The sequence below is a fragment of the Herpailurus yagouaroundi genome, unplaced genomic scaffold, assembly GCF_014898765.1.
Source record: "Herpailurus yagouaroundi ecotype Mexico unplaced genomic scaffold, PumYag 139, whole genome shotgun sequence".
Classification (NCBI taxonomy): Eukaryota; Metazoa; Chordata; class Mammalia; order Carnivora; family Felidae; genus Herpailurus; species Herpailurus yagouaroundi.
Window position 1 is genome coordinate 30,671,273 of NW_024412394.1, and position 13,036 is coordinate 30,684,308.

At 33.9% G+C, this 13,036-nt stretch overlaps 1 protein-coding gene and 1 pseudogene across 3 annotated transcripts in view; both read left to right on the forward strand.

The window, feature by feature from the left end:
• ADGRB3 (adhesion G protein-coupled receptor B3) overlaps nt 1-13,036 on the forward strand; it is a 743,632-nt gene that overhangs the window by 176,204 nt on the left and 554,392 nt on the right. The gene's annotated exons all lie outside the window — the stretch shown is intronic.
• On the forward strand, nt 3,130-3,683 carry LOC121029639 (histidine triad nucleotide-binding protein 1-like; annotated as a pseudogene).

Sequence of the window (13,036 nt, forward strand, 5' to 3'; positions counted from 1 at the left end):
ACACACACACACACACACACACACACACACACACACACACACACACAGAAATGCCATGGTAACTGAATATTGAATACGGTTTAAGTCCATTGAGTAGTTAGATTAATTTTACTATACTCTTGGAAACAAGAGGACTATTTGAGATGGGAAGCAAACATGGCAATGTGTGGATGTGTCATTATGGATGCAGACAGAAAAGTACGACGCTTGGTTAATTTCTCTTTGTGTTACAAATTGCAAATTGTATTCACTTGTAATGTGGTAGTTTTGACCACATATGCTTAGAGGATGGGGAACTCAGTAAATGTTAACAAGGAATGTAACATCTTAATATTCAATTTCTGAATGTTCATGAATCTTGTGGAGAAAATCATAGTATAACAAAAAAGCTCATAGTGATGTGTATTTACTGAAACAACTGGTCAACTGAAATGAAAATCTCTAATTGAACTAATTATTTGATTAATGAACCAACTTACTCAGTTAAACCTATGGTTTGTGTAAAGTATGTTAGTTTTCAGAATTGGTGTTAATGGATGAGAATTAGATTTTCTAGGTAGATGGTTACATAAATACAGTCTCTATCAATCCAGTCTGGGTTTCACATTCCCACCACAGACTTTACCTTTTAAAATCTTCTGTTTAATTCAATCCCCTTATTAAAAGCCTTTTCCTTTATTTTCCAAAGAACGAATTTCAAGCTTCTTTATGTGGCAGTCAGGGTCCTCTCCATCTACCTCAATTTTGTTTCTCTAGTGCTGTCTCTTATTCTCTTTTCTAGCCATAATCTTTTCCCCTTCTTTTTTTTTTTTTTTTTTAATTTTTTTTCAACGTTTTTATTTTTGGGACAGAGAGAGACAGAGCATGAACGGGGGAGGGGCAGAGAGAGAGGGAGACACAGAATGGGAAACAGGCTCCAGGCTCTGAGCCATCAGCCCAGAGCCCGACGCGGGGCTCGAACTCACGGACCGCGAGATCGTGACCTGGCTGAAGTCGGACGCTTAACTGACTGCGCCACCCAGGCGCCCCCCCCCCCTTCTTTTTAACATTCTATCATATACCTTTTAGTGGACAACTGTCCCCAAATTATTTTGCCCATAAATATGACAGACTTAATCACCTCTAGGCCTTTATGTTTATCTCCCTTATTGAAATGCCCTTGTCATCTTTCTTTACTCATTGAAATCCTATGACTTCTTCAAAGACACAGATCAAATGTCAACTTACCTGAGAATCCAGCAACTACGTATTGACTCCAATAGAGCTCATGGTCTCTGTATTCATAGGACCTTCCAGGGTACTCAGTTGTCCCTTTTCCTATCCAGAATGCCATAGTTCATTCATTCCCCAAAACAGCCAATTCAAATCTCACTACTTTTTTCAACCCTTAAATGCTACTACTGTACTGCTCATTCAACTAACTCAATGAAACCAGTTGCTGGGTGTGAACTCTACCAGATTATATCCTTCAACCTCCAAATATATCCATGTCCTCACTTCTCTCTCTCCCAAAAAGCAGTGTCACCTTCCAAATCTTACACCTGTGTTCTCAGTTGCTTTCCTTTCCTCACCTGGGATTTTGCCATATTTCTCTCTCATACCTTTGATATCCTCTTTTCCACTGTCTCCTTCCTGTCATCTTACACTTTGATTGTTTTGCTCTTGTTCATTTTAAGCAACAGTGTTTTTCAATATTTCTGCCTCTCTTTCAAACAATTGCCACATGGCTCATTGTTTGTTTTTTATTTGATGAGCAAATGTATGAAAATGTTAGTTGATACACATGAATTTACTTTTGTTCATTCTTCAATCCCATGCATTCAAGTTTTAAATTCCATTGCACTACTGAGATGGTTCTGAAGTCCAAATAAATGTTCTTCATCTCCATTCTCAGTTTCTTCACTGTTCTCCAGTACCACTGAGTACTTGTTCTTTCGTGAAATATGACGTTTGGATTTAAGGGTATGGGTCTTCCAGTAATCTCTCCTATTTTTTTTTTTTTTTTTTTTACTTTTTTTCCTTGTCTGTTAGGAGCTCAAGTTCTATTTGGACAGATCATACCCTTCATGAAATCACGTCAGTGGCTTTCCATTACATGCATAACAAACTTCATGGCCTGTCCCAGTCTTCATACAATATAACTTTAATATAACTTTTTTAGCAGAGACACCAGAAGGCCTCCAAAATATCACATACATTCATACCTTCAGGCCTTGGATTATGCTGTTGCTTTCTGTCTAGAATGCTGTTCACACTTTTCAACTTGAGAAAGTCATGCATATCTTGGAAATCATCTCCCAAATGTCATTCCTACTGTGTCACTTGCTTCCTCTGATTATTACATGGAAAATTAGTAACTGCCTCTGTGTTGCCTTTAGGACTATTTATGTGCATTAAAGTTTTGCAGTAATAGTACATCATATATTGAAAGTATTTTGAAAACTTTTTTTCTGTTTTCCACTACACTATTTCCTCAATTAGGTTAGGGTCTACATTAATCTTTGCGCTCACTGTGCTTAGCACAGTGTAAGTGATCACTAAGTATTGGTTTATCTGATGATAGTCTTTCCTTCATCAAAGCTGTTGGTGAGGGAAAGTCTATAATATTCCTTCATATGACATTCATATAGAAGCAATTAATGAAAGAAATTGAATTAAAAATAGTTTCTCTGCAATTTAAATGGTGATTTGCAGTAATTAGGGGGAATTATTTATTATCATAATTATTACAACAAAATTAAATATTTTAAATCAATATTTTAAAGTACAATATTTCTCAGTGTTTATTTTGCATGTTAGATCATTTCCAATTCAATTAGTACTAACTGTAGCTCTTGTTTTTTCATCTTTAATAATTTTTAATCCTTGACTTTTCTCTGATTTCTCATTCTGTTTTAGTGGGTAGACCATGATTCTGAAAAAGTGCCATCTTAAAATGAGTCTATACTCTGAATGCACACTCTACAAAATAGAATGTGAACATTTTGTAAATTCTTCATCTCCCTAAAACATTGATCACTTATTTAATAGCTTGTTTCTTTTCTCAGTCTATTTTACTTTATTTATGTTATTGAACTCCATTCTGTTAACGAATGTAATTGAATGGTTAAGAAAGCCTTATATGGGCGCTGGAGGGAGGCCGAGATGGCTGATGAGATCACCAAGGCTCACGTCACCTGGCCTGATGGTGACACGATCTTCTGGAAAGATCATTCACAAGGAAATCCCAGGCAAAATCATTTTTGAAGATGACCAGTGTCTTGCTTTCCATGACATTTCCCCTCAAGCACCAACACATTTTCTGGTGATACCCAAGAAACATATATCCCAGATTTCTGTAGCAGAAGATGATGATGAAAGTCTTCTTGGACATTTAATGATTGTTGGCAAAAAATGTGCTGCTGATCTGGGCCTAAAGAAGGGTTATCGAATGGTGATAAATGAAGGTTCAGAAGGGGGACAGTCTGTCTATCATGTTCATCTCCATGTTCTTGGAGGTCGGCAGATGAATTGGCCTCCTGGTTAAGCATGTTTTAGGGATAATTTTCCGTTCTCTAGGCAATGGTCAATATTTGCAAGTTCCAATATGTTAAATAGTATATTTGTTTTTACCTGTGTATGGAGAGATTGAGGGAATAATTTTAAAAGCCCATACATAATAAAAGATAATGTTGCATGGTTAAGAAAGAAAGAAAGAAAGAAAGAAAGAAAGAAAGAAAGAAAGAAAACCTCACATGGAGCAAATTCCATCTTATTTTACACTAACCCATGAAAGAACTTCCCCTTCCACAAGGGATATTCCGGAATTCTCATTCACTGAAGGCCTTGAGACCAGAAATAAAAGTTCATATTATCTGTGGCCATTGAACTATCGGGGGGTGGGGGGAGGGGGTGTTTGGAGCCCATCTTCACCAACCAGATCATACTGTTCAGTTGGAAGGGACTGTCTTATGTGACTGAATAAGGAACTTCTGTGCCAGATCTTACCACAGTGCCTGTATATCACAGATGTTTGTAAATGAAGGAATGATGGCCATGGTGTTTATTTTCCACACTTAAACTCATATTTCCTGTGTAGTTTTAGGATTCTTTTCTCTTTTCTCTCTCTCTCTCTCTCTCTCTCTCTCTCTCTCTCTTTTTTTTTTTTTTTTTTTTTGTTTATTTATTTATTTTGAGAGAGAAAGAGAGCATAAGCAGGGAGGGGAAGAAAGACGGGTCGGGGAGAGACCCAAGCAGGCTCTGCATTGTCAGCATGGATCCCAACACGGGGCTTGAACTCACAAACTATGAGATCATGACCTGAGCCGAAGTCAAGAGTGGGATGCTTAACCTACTGAGCCACCCAGGTGTCCCATGTAGGTTTAGGATTCTAAGAGTGTTTGCAAATTCCATGTTTATGATTGATACATTTAAGGTATTAAGGTTTAGATGAATTACTTTTTAATTCCTGGAATTTGCTTTTTTCCTTTTAAAAATATACAGACATCATGCCATTGTCTATAAGCAAATATAAATAAAACATCCAGCTGATTACACTTGTTAACTTTTAATCTAAAAAGTTACGCTCATGTAGTCACAGCCCACATTCTACTTTTATAGTCAGTCAGGAACTTACCCATTTACCAGATGTTCAGAAATAAATAACTACTGAATGTGTGAACTCCAGGACAGGCTTTTCATATTTATAGATTATGATTTTGGATGTACATACCTGATATCATACTTTTTTTTTCAAACAACTTTATAATAGTATTAACATTTAAAATGTTAAAAAAAACCCTCATAATTCTAGAATCTAGTACTTTTGGCATCAGTGTTCTATGCTCCATTCCAGATAACTTATAACACAAAGTTGGAATCTTAGCAGATATACAATTTGTGTATTCACATATTGCCAAACAGAATTGTTTATGTTGCTAAAATATTTAAAATTTTTATTTTAATTGCAATTATTATAGTCTAGAGATTTGTTATTCTAACATTTACACAATACTCTCATTATTGTTTACTTACAAAATACTCATGTTTATTGTAGAGATATAAATCAACAAGCAGCCTGAAGTAAAAAAAGGAAAAGTACTTACAATTCCATTTCCCAGAGACAATAACTGTTCCTACATTAGAATATATCTTGAAAATTTTAAATATCTAGCTGTCTTCCTTTCTATCTATACAAACATGTGCGTGTAAATCTGTTATGTGTATTTTTTAAATATGGCCATATAATACAAAATAAGAATATAAAAATTATAATCAGAAATTTTATGATAGTACATTTTGACCAATCTTCACATCTGTAAGTCAGAGTTATCTACATAATATTTCCTCTTTGGAATATATAATAGTTTTAAAGTAGTCCTCTGTTATTGCACTTTTATAATACATTTAATTCATTGCATAATATGGTGACCATCTATATCATTATGCAGTTGTCTTTGTAATTACTTAGAATAAACTTTTAAAATTATGTTAAACGTATGCTTATTTTTAATGCTTTGATATTTATTGACAGGAAACATCAAGAAAGGTTTATACAGAGTTCTATTCTAACATCAATGATGTAACACAAGGTAGCCTTTTTGACCATTTTTTAAAATAAAACACCATTTCAGGTGTTTAATTTAGTGATTCAACACTTACATACAACAGCCAGTGCTCATCACAAGTGCCCTCCTTAATACCTATCACCTATTTAACCCATCCCCCACCCAACTCCCCTCTGGTAACCATCAGTTTGTTCCCTGTACTTAAAGAATCTGTTTCTTGGTTTGCCTCTTTCTTTTTTCCCCTATGTTCATCTGTTTTGTTTCTTAAATTCCATACATGAGTGAAATCATATAGCATTTGTCTTTATATGACTTATTTGGCTTAACATAGTGCCCTCTAGATTCATCCATGTCATTAAAAATGGCAAGATTACATTCTTTACTATGACTGAGTAATATTGTATATTATAGATATAGATATTGATATAGATGATATAGATATATGCATGCCACATCTTCTTTATCCATTCATCAGTTGATGGACATTTGGTCTCTTCCTATAATTTGGCTATTGTAGATAATGCTGCTATAAACATTGGGATGCATGTGCCCCTTCTAATTAATATTTTTGTATCCTTTGGGTAAATACCTAGTAGTGCATTTGCTGGGTCATAGGGTAGTTCTATTTTAACTTTTTGAGGAACCTCCATACTCTTTTCCAGGGTGACTGCTCCAGTTTGCATTCCCACCAACAGTGCAAGAGAGTTCCCCTTTCTCCACATGCTCACCAACACCTCTTGTTTCTTGTGTTGTTGATTTTAGCATTTTGACAGGTATGAGATGATATCTCAATAGAAAAATTCTTTAGCTTGAGTTGCTGAATTTGCTTAAACATGTTATAAAATACATCAAATAAAACTTACTTTTGGGTATAAACAATGAGATAATGGTTACATTGAAAATGTTTCTTTCATATCACATTGACATAGTTATAAACTTGCCTTAGCCTGACGGTCAGTGATATATTCTGTTTGTCACTTGATCACAAATTTCAAAATAAAAATAGAGACAGTGTGATAATGATGCACAGGCAGCAGCATCCCCATTACCAGTATCTCATAGACAGAGTTCTTTCAGATTACAGCATTTAAAAATGTTTATGTAGATTTCACTTAAGTTCAGAAATCTGTGAAACATTAAGAAAATCAACTAGAGGTTTTATTTGTTTTGTTCTGTTTTTGTTTTTGTTTTATCCTAGGAGATACTCTGCCACTCTGTAACTGGAAACACTGAAATAGCTCAGTGGTTAAACTTGTCATCAGCTAATAGTTCAGTTGCGTGGACTGAGAGCTATGAAAACATTTATTAAGTATGCTACTTCCCATTTGCTTTTCCTTGACTTCAGTATCTAGTCACAATAACTTTTTTGTGCTTTTAAGAAAGCTCTAAAATATTTGTAAAATTAGTTCAATAAGAGTATTTCAAGGTCAGATGGATCTAATTTCCTTTTTATCCCTGAAAAAATAGAGCCAAATAAAATTAAATCAGGCTCCGTGGATTCCAGTATGGTAGTTTCTGACCTGACATTTAGTGGTGTCAAAAGGGAGAAGTGCCTGTTTGGTGATATTATTCATCACCTTGTCAGCTGGATCCAAAGTAAGGGATTTGGCTTCTAGTTCAGATAATGTCACTGGAACAGTTCTCTCGGTCCCACAGGCTTGTTACCCATATACTGTGGTGAGAGAAAAATACCACACATTTCAAGACCTTTCATTTGCTACTCCTAACTAGCATATACATTTAAGATTTTTTCAATGCTAGTTCATTTTCAGTACGATGCAGATTGTATCTTTTTTATTCTCCAAATAGTCCTTATTTTGCATATAAGTACTAAATGCTATGAATGGATAAAATGGAATATCCAGTTAGACTTCAGCTGTAATAATTATATGTGTCATAGTATCTCTCAGCATGCAGTAACATCCAAGAGATACTATACAAGATAACTCATATAAAGTATATGCCATATTTATTCAATGGAGAATATCATCTGGAAGGAAGAGGAGAAAGGGAAGGATGTAACAGAGGAGATGAGAAGGAGACAAAGGAGAGAAAAAATATGAATGTTTAGTGAATAAAAGAAGGTCCTCACATAGGTAGCTGTTATCAGAGAATTAACTACAGCAGCATTTTTCCATGTGTGATGCAAAGACAACCTGGAATAAGTAACATTGTGTGCTTGCTAAAAGTTGAACTTCCCCTGTGTTACTCCATACCTGCTAAGTCAGATTCCCTTGAGATGAGGGTCAAGGATCTGTATTTTTTATGAGCACCAGAAATGATCTTGTACCAATGATGTTTGAAATCTATTGAATTAAACTGTAAAGTTAATTGAAAATTCTGACCTGTGGCCTGATTGAAAAAATTGTACTGGCTTAGAAAACCTATTAATATATTATGGCTTGTAATTAAGCATTAAGAAGAGTATAGAACACAGAACACTCTAAGAAAATAAACTTTTTATGGGGAACACACTGGAAAGCAGAAGTTCCTAAGGATTTATTCACCCTGTTCTGTTCACTACTTTTGGAAAGTACATCGTTAAAACGCCAGCAACATAATTTTAGGATATGATGAATTTTTACTTACAGAGTGATTTTATTTCAAGAGAATCTACATGATGAGTGTAATTAATGTTTAAGTAACACAATAATTAAGCTGTATACGTATAGCCTCTCTCTGAATTACTGAAACATAAAAATTGTTTTAAGAATTTGAATACCAACACTGTTTGCATGCCAACATATTTGCTATAAATCTTTTGATGTTAAAACATATTTTGTTCAGGCAAATATTGTAAATACAATCCGAATAATAGATGATGGTGCTTGATCATTGTTAATAGTGATTTTCCTTAAATTAAAAAATACTTTTGGGGTCATATTTTAATTATGACTTCTGAGAGTATAATCCTATTTCTCTATTTATATAATTTAAATAAATTTTCTTACTTAAGGAAAGAAATTAACATAAAAAAGCAAGAGATGAATTCCCAGTCTCAAAGGTCAAATGCTAATGTTGGATATTCTTCATTTAAAAAAAATATTACCAATATCAGTGTTGAAAATATTGATTATTAATGAAAAAACACATTTCCTATGGACCTCTTTTTGACAAGTACATTTTAATCTGTGTTAAAAACATATTAATCTCTGCCTCTTTTTCCCTCTAATGTTTGAAGTTGAATTGCAACACGAGGATATTATGCAAATCAAGACAATTCTTTTCAAAGCTTTGAAAATTTAATGTCAAAAAATACATATTTTAGCATATATTATTTAGTGAAAAGTTCATTTTTATTTTTTCTGCAAAAGTGCTCTAAGCCTTGGAGTAAGAGAATTTCGTGGGTCCCTGGTTATACCATATGTTTTAGAAGTTTTAGCTTCCTCATGGGTATCCAAGGATGTTAATATTTGACTGTTTTCTAGCATTGAGTCAATTTCATTTTCATTCTGTTATTATAGTTATTATCTTATGTAGGAGCATAAATTGAAAATCATTCCAAAGATCGATGATCGACAACCATCTTACTTAAGCTGTGTTGGGAAACTGATTCCTGTGAGGAGTAAGACTGAAGTCTGGAAAAATCAGTTGATTTTTCTCAGACACTTTGATTCAGAGAAAATCAAATGATTTTTCTAGACTTCAGCTTTCTCCTTTGAGAAGAAATGGTCCAATTGGGGTAGATGATTTTGAATGTTTTTGCAGGTGGCACAACATACACAAGGTGATAAGACAAAAATGTGTGGTGATGAGATAGACAATGATTAGATCACAATGAAATTAGGTGAAAGGATATTAAGAAAGGATAATTAAGTAAATATTATGAAAATGTCTAAATATGAAACATGCTTAGGACAGAAATAAAATAGGTAGAGTGATAACAATAAAAAACAAATGAATTATGAAACTATCTTTAAAAGTATAAGGAAATAAGGTCTCACTCAGTTGTGTCCAACTCTTGATTTCGGCTCAGGTCATGATCCCAGGGTCATGGGACCAAGCCCCATGTTGGGCTCCAACGCCCATGTTGGGCTCTGTGTTGAGCGTGAAACCTACTTAAGATTTCCTCTCCTCTCTCTCTCTCTCTCTCTCTCTCTCTCTCTCTCCCCCCCCCCCGCCCCTCTTCCCCACTTGTGCTCGCTCTCTCTCAAAAAAAATAAAATAAAAAGTATAAGGAAATAGACACTGGTAAAAGGATCAGGTAAAAAAGAAAGAATAGTAGTACTTTCCACTAAACTTGTATGTGAGTAGTTAGAAAGCACATTAATAAAATGATATTTTAAAATGTGCTTTTTTAGCACATCTGCTTTAGGAATTTTAAGTATGTTTTGAAAATTGTTTAACAAAAATAACAATGTGACTTCATTTTGTAGTTTTTTACCCTTTTCTTTTTATGAGGACTATTTTAAATATAAAGATATCTTCCAAATTGATAAAAAACAAATATCTCCATTTAACCTCACATGGCCAATAGATATATAATGCATGAATATACTACTCTACCTTAATATCAACTTGACAGTTATATCTACTTCCGTTCTTTCGAACTGTGCTCTTTTATTTATATAATAGCAATTTGGGATAATTTTAATTCTAGCCTCTTGCATTTTCTGTGTATTGGAAACCTGTTGAGTTTTTTACATCTGTATGTGAACAGACAAATTACCTAAGTTCATATATGGCATAAATCTATATGAAATGGACCTGACTAGGGTTTGTATTTCCTGTTTATCATTATTATTGTTGTCATCATTACTGATGAAAATATTTGATAGTATAGGCAGATATAGGGAGGAAGCCTTCCAGCATCTTTTCTTCTGTTTTTAGCTCTGAAAGGTCTCAAAGAAATCAAACAAGGATCCATCCTTGGACAAAGTGAATAAAATCAGAGATCAAATAAAATGTAATTACATAAGCGTTGGACTTTTCAGCCTACCACATCAGTTCATTTTTTTAAACAGTTGCTTATGGAGCATCAGAATGGACAAGGCACTTTCCTGTATGCTATGGCATAAATGTGATATAATGTAGATATAGAGAGAGATAGAGGATGGTAGATAAATAGACACATAAAAACTGATATAGGGGCGCCTGGGTGGCTCAGTTGGTTAAGCGTCCGACTTCGGCTCAGGTCATGATCTCGCAGTCCATGGGTTCGAGCCCCGCGTCGGGCTCTGTGTTGACAGCTCAAAGCCTGGAGCCTGTTTCAGATTCTGTGGCTCCCTCTTTCTCTGACCCTCCCCGGTTCATGCTCTCTCTCTCTCTGTCTCAAAAATAAAATAAATGTTAAAAAAAAATAAACTGATATAATATTAATTATATAAATGTTATTTGAGTCATTGAGTCAGTGAATATGAATTTAGTTAGGAAGAGATAATATTTAGTTGTAGTAAAGATTATAATGGGGAAGTTAGAATCGTTTTGCTAGTGCTTTTATGGATTGTAACATTTGAACATGTGCCAAGAGGTGCAGAGGGAAAGGCATGAATGAAAGTATGAGTTTACAATGTGTAAAGTATTTTGGGGGGACACTGAATAAATTAGTAGACTAACCTAGATATTGCAGAAACCTTATATGAGTAGTGGTGTATACTACCATATAATTGGTTGGGACCCAATTATTAAGATTCTTAAATACCAGACAAGTAAACTTTGAAATTTTTCCTGTGGGTAGCAGAAAGCTTATAGATAATAGAAACATTTACATTATTAAATATGCTTGAGAGTAGCATCTGCCTTAATTCTTATTTCTGATTTAACTGTTAAAAAAGAACATGTACTTTGTAAACATGTGTTTCAGACAGTTTAAATACTTTTGTATATTAGATTATTTTATTAATTTCCAATGGGAGTAGAAGAATTTCAAGTACTTTGATAGTACTTTATAGATAATAGTAGCACTGTCATAGTTCTTTTTCCTTTGTGTCTTGCCTAATGTGACCAGTTCCTTTCGGAATGATTATACACATCAGTGTGGCCTGTATAATACATAAAGGCTTATCCTCATTGCAGTCATTTATTAGGTGCTTAATTGTGAATGTTGCTCCCACCAGGCAATGTACAAAGATTGCTACGTAGGGTTTTTTTTAAGAATTGAGTCCAAGGAATCTAATTGCTCTTAGCATCCTCAATATAGAACACCACTTTTGTATTCACTGGGCTAAATTGTGCTTGGTGTAGTGTCAGCTAAATATACTAAATAGTTACAGTTATACATAGGCTTCCAAACATAACAGATACTCAACCTGATAGTACCATGTAATAGCAGGGATGTAAACTCACATTAACTTAGAGCATGCAGGAACCAGACAGTGAAAAGAATTTGACTTGCCATGAATAATGGAATGTTTTATTTTTTTCACAACTGTTATCCTGTCCTTCAGGCCCTTTGGCTCAGATGCTTTGAGTGTTCAATACAGAGTTTGAGTTAGAACTTAAATTTCAGTTCTTAATCTTTCCCCCTGTTTATGGTGTTCACATACTAAATACTGAATCTGGACACATGGGCCTTATTTAGTTGTAAATCTTTATATCAGGTGATTATAGCATTGATCTAAGTAGCCAGCAGGCTAAATTTGTCAAAGTAAACTGAACTTGCCTAAAATTTATGAAAGAAGTAAAAGAGAATTCTGTGTAATTTTATTGATATAGGAGATCCTTCTTATCAACTTCCCAAAGAGAATATTTAGTTTCTTAGTATTTTATTAATCCAGAAATACTCTTAGTACTGAACATTTATCTTTCAAGATACCTACATATGACTAATTTGATTATCAAGAATACATATATATGTGTGTATATAGTCCCTGTTTGAGATAGTAGGTCCATGAAAACTCTTGAATTGTGAAATTCAGCCAAAGAGGAAAACACTCATGGGCCTTAAACACATTTTGTGTATATAATTGCAAAAAATAGACATAGGTTAAAGATATACAACCAAGAATCTTCCACAAAATCTTAATATTTGCATTGCTTTACATATTTCCTAAAATGATGTAATAATTTGGTTGATATATGTTATGCTATATTCTGACTTTCAAAAAATATAATGCACAATATTTGTCATACTCAAATTGATATATTCATTCACCACACTCTTAAAATCATTTTATATACTGTGTTTTAGAACAGAATTAAGCTTTTCAGCTGTAAAACGTTATCCTCCTCAGAATAAAGAACTTCTAAAATCTTTTGTAGTTTCTCTGAAATAATAATGGCCCACCATGTCATAATTTTAGGCTATAAAAGTGCTTTGGAACAAAATATTTTAAAAATAGGATATGGTAACAGGAGAAAATTACCTTTTGACATTATAGTTTATCTAATACAATTAAGTCTTTAAAATAGGATCCATTCATGTTTTTCAGCTTCCTTTTCTATTTATTGGAGCATGTCTGCTTTGGTTTTAATCTGATTGTGATAAAACTGTATATTCTGAAAGAAAATATTTGATAGTATAGGCAGATATAGGGAGGAAGCCTTCCAGC